The following is a 6,949-nucleotide window of genomic DNA, read 5'->3' on the forward strand; positions in this document are numbered from 1 at the left end:
AAATTAGTTTTTTTTAAAGAAAGAAAATTAGTTTTTTTTTTAAAGAAAGAAAATTAGTTTTTTTTTAAAGAAAGAAAATTAGTTTTTTTTATATGAGAAGATGAAGAAAAAGAAAAAAAATCCTAATTAAAACAAATCAAGGCAATCACTTTTCAATCAACTCTAACTCTAGGGTTTAGCCTAACTCAACTAGACCAGCTCCTAACCAAAAATTCCTACAGTGAAAAGATCAAAGTTTTACCCAGGTAGTTAGCCAGGTAAGGATAGTACTAGAGTGTGATCAAAGATCAATTAAGTACCTCTTTCCTTACGGAGCGCTTTACACAACCCCTAAACCTTTCCTTAGACACCAACTATTCTGAGAAAACTTAAACCGTTCACTTAAGGATTTCTTGTGCCTTATTGAGCTCGAATCCTTAGGGGCCAACGTCTAATGAGTTTTAGAAGGCTTGGGTTTGTGAAGTGAGGAATTAGTGATTTGTGGGATAAGGAAAGGGTGATGAAATCCCTTACCTTATCTTGATTGGGGTTTTGTCCTTAAGAATGTTTTAAGTGTGTGCCAAATCAAGTGCAACAATCACTTTGGTGAATTCCTACACTATATGAAATGCAACCCTAGAAATTAAAAGCGACTAAAAAGGATGATAAAAAGAAAATCTTTTTTTTTAATTATGGTCAACAACAATCAAATGTGAGAAGGGGGGAAATTGTTTGAATTTATTATCTTGTTAGTTAATGTCCAAGTGAAAGATGAATTTTATTATGGTCAACAAAAATAAAATCTTTTTTTTTAAATCCTAATTGTCTCTAATTGTGAAGCTAACTAAAGAGGGTGGAATTGAAAACTAGAAAGAAGACTTACCCGAAAGCAATGCTCCAAATTCTTGATCTTCAATCCAAGATTTTCAAGCTCCAAGCGGTTCCTTCACAAGAAAAATACACAAGTTAAAGAATCAAGTTAATAAAATCCCATTTTAGCACATTCCCCGGCAACGGCGCCAAAAACTTGATGCGGCATAATTATGTACCAAAATTGCAAGTGCACAATTTATCAAGTTATAGTATAAAAAGATATCGATCTCACAAAGAAGGTGATTTTAAGAGATTATTAAACTTGGTTCTTATATTTTGTGCATGACAATTATGAATAAAGAATAAGTATGAATGTGATTAGTGATAGTTGTGAATATTTGCAAAAGATAATAAATTGAATTTTAGAGGAGAGAAAGAAGAATTAAAGAATAAATGAAATCACAAGCCAAGAAAGATGAATGAATAAAATCAAGAAATAAAACCAAGAATGAAAAGAAAATTTAAGAAAGACAATATGGAGGATTCAAAAGAAGTAAGAAATCTAGAATATAATCCACTAACCAATTTCAATTACAAAATATAAACTATTCCCTTTTTATCATATTTCAACTTAGATTTATTAAGCATAGATTATCAAACCATTTAAGGAAAGTGTAACCTATCAAATTATCATCTAAGCTAAAATTACTATTCATGATAAGAACAACAACATGATAATAATCCTAGAATTCATAAGCATAACCTATCAAACCATTTAAGATAAGCATAGATTATCAAATTCTTCTTCTACCGATTAGTTCTCTAGTTGATTATCCTAAACATGAACATTTTAAGTACAAGAGAATAATTCATACAATATAAAAGAAATTAGACTAGTTTCATACAATTCTAAGATTCTTACAAGAATTAAATTCACATCTTAAGAAATAAAAGCAAGAAGAAAAGGAACTAATTACAAAAATAAAAAGAAAAGAAAAATCTAAACTATGAACAAGAAATAAATCTAACTACAAAGAAAATAAAAATCTAAACTACAAAATAAATTCAAAAATTATATACAAGAAAATAAATTTACTCTACAAATTAAAGTGCAAAAAGAAATAAAAAGACAAGAAATTAAATCTACACTACAAGCATGAATTTAAATCTAACTAATAAGCAATAATAAAGAAATTACAAAAAAGAAATAAAAGAGAAAAGAAATGCAAACCTTCAAATTGCTCTTCATCTCCATCCTCATCATTCAACAAAGAGGAGAAAGAATAAATTTAAAGAGGAAAAATTATTATTATTAATTGCAACTAAAGTTACAATTTTTGGAAGGCCTTCTCAATTAAGAGTAGCCCTCCTCTCCAAAAGGAGTTTACAAAATTTTCACACCCTTAACCCCTCACTCTCTACCCTTATTTATAGTAATCTTCAATGAATATGAGCCATTGGATTTGTCTTGAGTCCCAAGTAACAATCTCCACCTTTGAATTTGGTTTTTGTTCTTCTCTAGCCCAATCTTCATTTGATTTTTTTTCAAGGAGAAAATAAACAATGCAAGTCCGGCCCATGCAGCAATCACCAATGAAACCGGCCCAAATGTTTGCATTTGATTTCATTTGATTTTTGAAGTCTAAGCTGAGCAATCAAATTCGGTCTCCTTGCATTAAATCCCATGTATGCAGCCTAAGTAGCAAACACCAATGAAACCGGCCTTCATCAAGTCCAAAGAAGAAAATCCAGCAACCTCAATTGAAGAGCTGCAGCAAACAAGGAAAATTCGGCCTATTGATGAAAACAATTTTCTTGTGAAATCCAAGCCCACAAGTCCGGTCTTCATTGAAGCAAATTTCATTTTTTTTTTGCTTTTGAGTCCAACCCATCCAATGCAATCTGCAGCAAATCCATGACCGGCCCACTTTGAGCACTTAAAAGCCTGGTCCACTCATATGTTTAAAATCCATGTTCGGCTTATTTTGAGCAACCAGGCAAATCTTCAGCAGTCCACTCATTTATTCATGTAAGCAAGTTTGGCCTATTTCATTTGATTTGTACATTTGCAGCAACAATGTCCATAAGCAAATCCGGCCCCATTCAATATCTAGCCCAATTGCAATTGTTTAAATCAAGTCCGGACTGCATTCTTGTAATCTTTGCATCCAAGTCCGGTGATTTCAACTTTTTGCAACTAAGTCCAATTCAAACTTCTTTGGTCATTTTCCTCTTTGACTTTTGCTTCATGGGCTTCTAAAATGCTACAAAAATAGAGAAGCGAGATTTTGAGGGGTTTTTAAGTTTAATAATATTTATTTATATTTCCATTCATTTATGTGCAAACTAATCTAACAACAATTATTAATGGTATATTTATTCATATAAAATAGATAATGAGGGTATAAAATTGTAATAAAATGTGATTATCAATGACACAAGCCCATAACATATCTTCCAACACCTGATTTACTCTCCCCGTCTGACCATCCGTCTATAGGTGGAATATACTACTGTATGATAGTCTGCTACCAAGTGAATCCTGGAAACTCTTCCAAAAGTGTGAAGTGAACACTGAACCTTGATCTGATACAATCGTGTTTGGAACTCCATGAAGTCGAACTATCTCTCGAACAAATATCCTCGCATATGCCTCGGCGGTAGAAGTAGTCCTTACTGGAATGAAATATGCTGGCTTCATTAGTACATCCATTATCATCCAAACAGAATGATTTTCTTTCTCCGACTTCGGCAACCCTACAATAAGGTTCATAAAAAGTCCGCCCACTTCTATTTCTAAATGAGAAAAGATTGAAGTGTTCCTACCGGTCTCTAATGTTCCACCTTCACTTACCGACAGGTAAGACACTAAGCTATATACTCTGAAATCTTCCTACGCCTATCACTCCACCAAAAGTGTATCTTTAAGTCCTTGTACATCTTAGAATTCATAGTCTTCAATAAACTCAATCCGCCGTCGCTGTCTCTGGTTGAGTTCATTCTGGGAGAAAATATACTTTAAACTCTGGTGGTCGATGAACAACTCAAATTGCACTCCATATAAGTAATGTCTCGTGACTTCATGGTCGATGAACAACTCAAATTGCACTCCATATAAGTAATGTCTCGTGACTTCAGTGCAAATACCACTACTGCTAACACCAAATCATGAGTGGCACTCCATATAAGTAATGTCTCGTGACTTCAGTGCAAATACCACTACTGCTAACACCAAATCATGAGTGTGATAGTTCTGCTCGTGCACCCTAAATTGTCATGAGATATATGCTTCTACCCTCTGAGTCTACATCAAGATGCCTCTTAAACCTACCAATGATGCATCTGTGTAAATGACGTACGTCCTGTCGCTGCTCGGAATAGTCAAAATCGGCGCTGTAGTCAACTTAGTCTTTAAAGTATCAAAGGCCTTCTGGCACTCCGTGTTCCAAATGAACTGTACACCATTCTTCGTAAGGCATGTAAGTGGCGCCGAAATCTTCAAGAAGTATAGGATGAACTTCCTGTAATAACCGGCTAACCCAAGAAGCTTCGGATCTCTGTCATCGTCTTCGGCGGTTCCAAATTAAGAACTGCTGTAACCTTAGCCAGATCCATTGCTATGTCCTATCTGCTGATGACGTGGCCGAGAAATCTGACTCCTGAAAGCCAAAACTCGCACTTGCTGAATTTAGCATAAAACTGATGCTCCTGTAGAGTCTTCAAAGCTAACCGTAGATGCTGCTTGTATTCTGCCTCCGATCTCGAATGAATGAGAATATCATTGATAAAGAAAATTACAAACTGGTCCAAGAAGGGACGAAGAAAAAAAAAACCTCGTTCATCAAATCCATGAATACCACGAGAGCATTAGTCAACCCAAATGGCATGACCAGAAACTCGAAAGGTTCATATCGAATCAGGAAAAACGGCTTTGGGAAAATCCATCTCCCGAACCCGCAACTATGATAACCAGAATGCAGATCAAACTTCAAGAAATACTACGCTCTCTGTAACTAGTTGAACAAGTCATCAATCCTAGGTAATGAGTACCTATTCCGGATAGTGACCTTGTTCGACTCTCTATAATCAATGCACAATCTCATATTACTGTCCTTCTTCTTCACGAAGAGGACCGATGCGCCCCACGGAGAATAACTCCTACAAATAAAACCCTGAGCTAACAAATTGTCCAACTGGGTCTGAAGCTCCCTCATCTCAACTGGTGTCATACGATAGGGTGCGCGGGATATCGGGACTGTGCCCGGCTGCAACTCAATACACCACTCGACCTCTCACACAGGAGGTAACCCAGGTATATCCTGAAAGACATCCTGATACTCTGAGACAACTCTAGTCTCCAATAAATCAATACTCAGATCCCGTCGCAGAACTTCCTCGATATACGCCAGAAACGACTCCGCAAAACGGTTGCCCTGAGAGGTTGCTACAATCATCTCGGACCCATCGGACGCTCGCAAATTGACTGTCTTCGCAAAGCAGTCAATACTTGCCTGGTAGGAGGATAACCAAATCATACCAAGGATAACATCGAACCCGGACATATACAATGCTATCAAATTGACAACAAACCCTGACTTGTCTAATCTGATGACATATCTCCTATAGATAGAGTGGACACCTCCCCTAGAGGAGCAGATACTGACAATGGAATATCTAAAGAATGTGTTACAAGCTGAAGCCTATCAACGGAGGTATGAAAGATAAGCGAATTTTCTAAATCAAATTAGATCCGAGCTGAAAAGAAAATCAAGAATAAAGCTCCGTTCGAACCCTGATCATGCGGTACTGCTGAATAGATTCCGCTAGATAATGCAAATCTCCTGGATGATGCAAATATATTTCCCCACTGCTAGCTGAAATTACGACTCTGAGACTGTCGTTCGTGACCTCTATCTTGCTGGCTTCCTGCTAGTGTACTGCGGCAAGTCTTTCGCTCTTTGTTCGATCTTGTTGTGATTGTAACATGTACTCCGAACTCTGCGCTACTTCGGCGCTCTCGAATCATATTGTGCTCCTTTCTTATGTTATCCTTGTTGCTGGGTTAAAATCATTCTCCACTGCTAGGATTCTCTAGTTTCCGCAATAGTTCTCTTGCCATTGGCGTTTCCACTATTCTGATTTTGATTTCTTCCTTCACTATGGGCATGTCTCCCTGCTTTACTTAGACTAGCTCTAACTGCAAGTAGTGACTAAAATTCTCCCGAATAGGTGATAATTGCTACCCCATCAAAAATCGGATGTTGTTGCTATCCTCCAGCGATGCCCTTAGTGCTGAATACATTTAACTTCTGCTTGGTATTAAGTCGACGTTCAAGAAATTTTCACATACTCCTTCCCTTATAGGTTGCTAATGAAGTTGGTGCATCTAGAAACTCTGGTGCTCTCATTGTCTGATATCTTTCTTATTCTTTCAGAGCTAAACCTCCTGCTCTGTGGTTCTATAAATAGCTAATTGTGGTGGTGGTGCCTTCATAAGTATTGCTTCTTTACTTTCACGACGGGTACAACCGGTGATGGAACTCCTTAAAGTGCTACTGCTGACGTAAACAGATACACTTCTTGCTCCTCGAGTGTTGTAAGATCTTATTGCTAACGGTGCCATGAAGTCGATCAAATACTGTGGAGCCTGCTGCGGCTCGGCTCTGCGTGCCCAGCTCTCCAGGTACGAGTTTTACCTCGACCACATCCTCGTTTTGATATTTAAAGTATCAAAAGGAGAGCTTAATTATCACAGTAAGTGAGATAATAAAAATATATATACAACGCATCACAATACGAATTCATAATACATAGTATTCACGCAAATACCTTCAATCAACATAAAAATAGTTGTTATAAAAAAAATATTCTCAAATTTTGAGATATACGCATATATCGTCCTCACTCATACTAGAAAATCCTTACAGACTCTATACATGAATCCTAAGAAACTCTATCCAATCTCCACGACTCGACACAGGATGATCCTAAGGATACTGGAACTAGAGCTCTGATACCAACTGTGACGCCCCTGGGTTCACACAAGGCTGCAGTCCAAGGTAAAACCAAGAATGTCAAACTTGCCATGCACCACACCGTGCAATAACATGTTTCACCATCACAATTCTATCACATCTAGTAGAATCAACAACTAAAT

Source organism: Asparagus officinalis, chromosome 10 (assembly GCF_001876935.1).
Source record: "Asparagus officinalis chromosome 10, Aspof.V1, whole genome shotgun sequence".
Lineage (NCBI taxonomy): Eukaryota > Viridiplantae > Streptophyta > Magnoliopsida > Asparagales > Asparagaceae > Asparagus > Asparagus officinalis.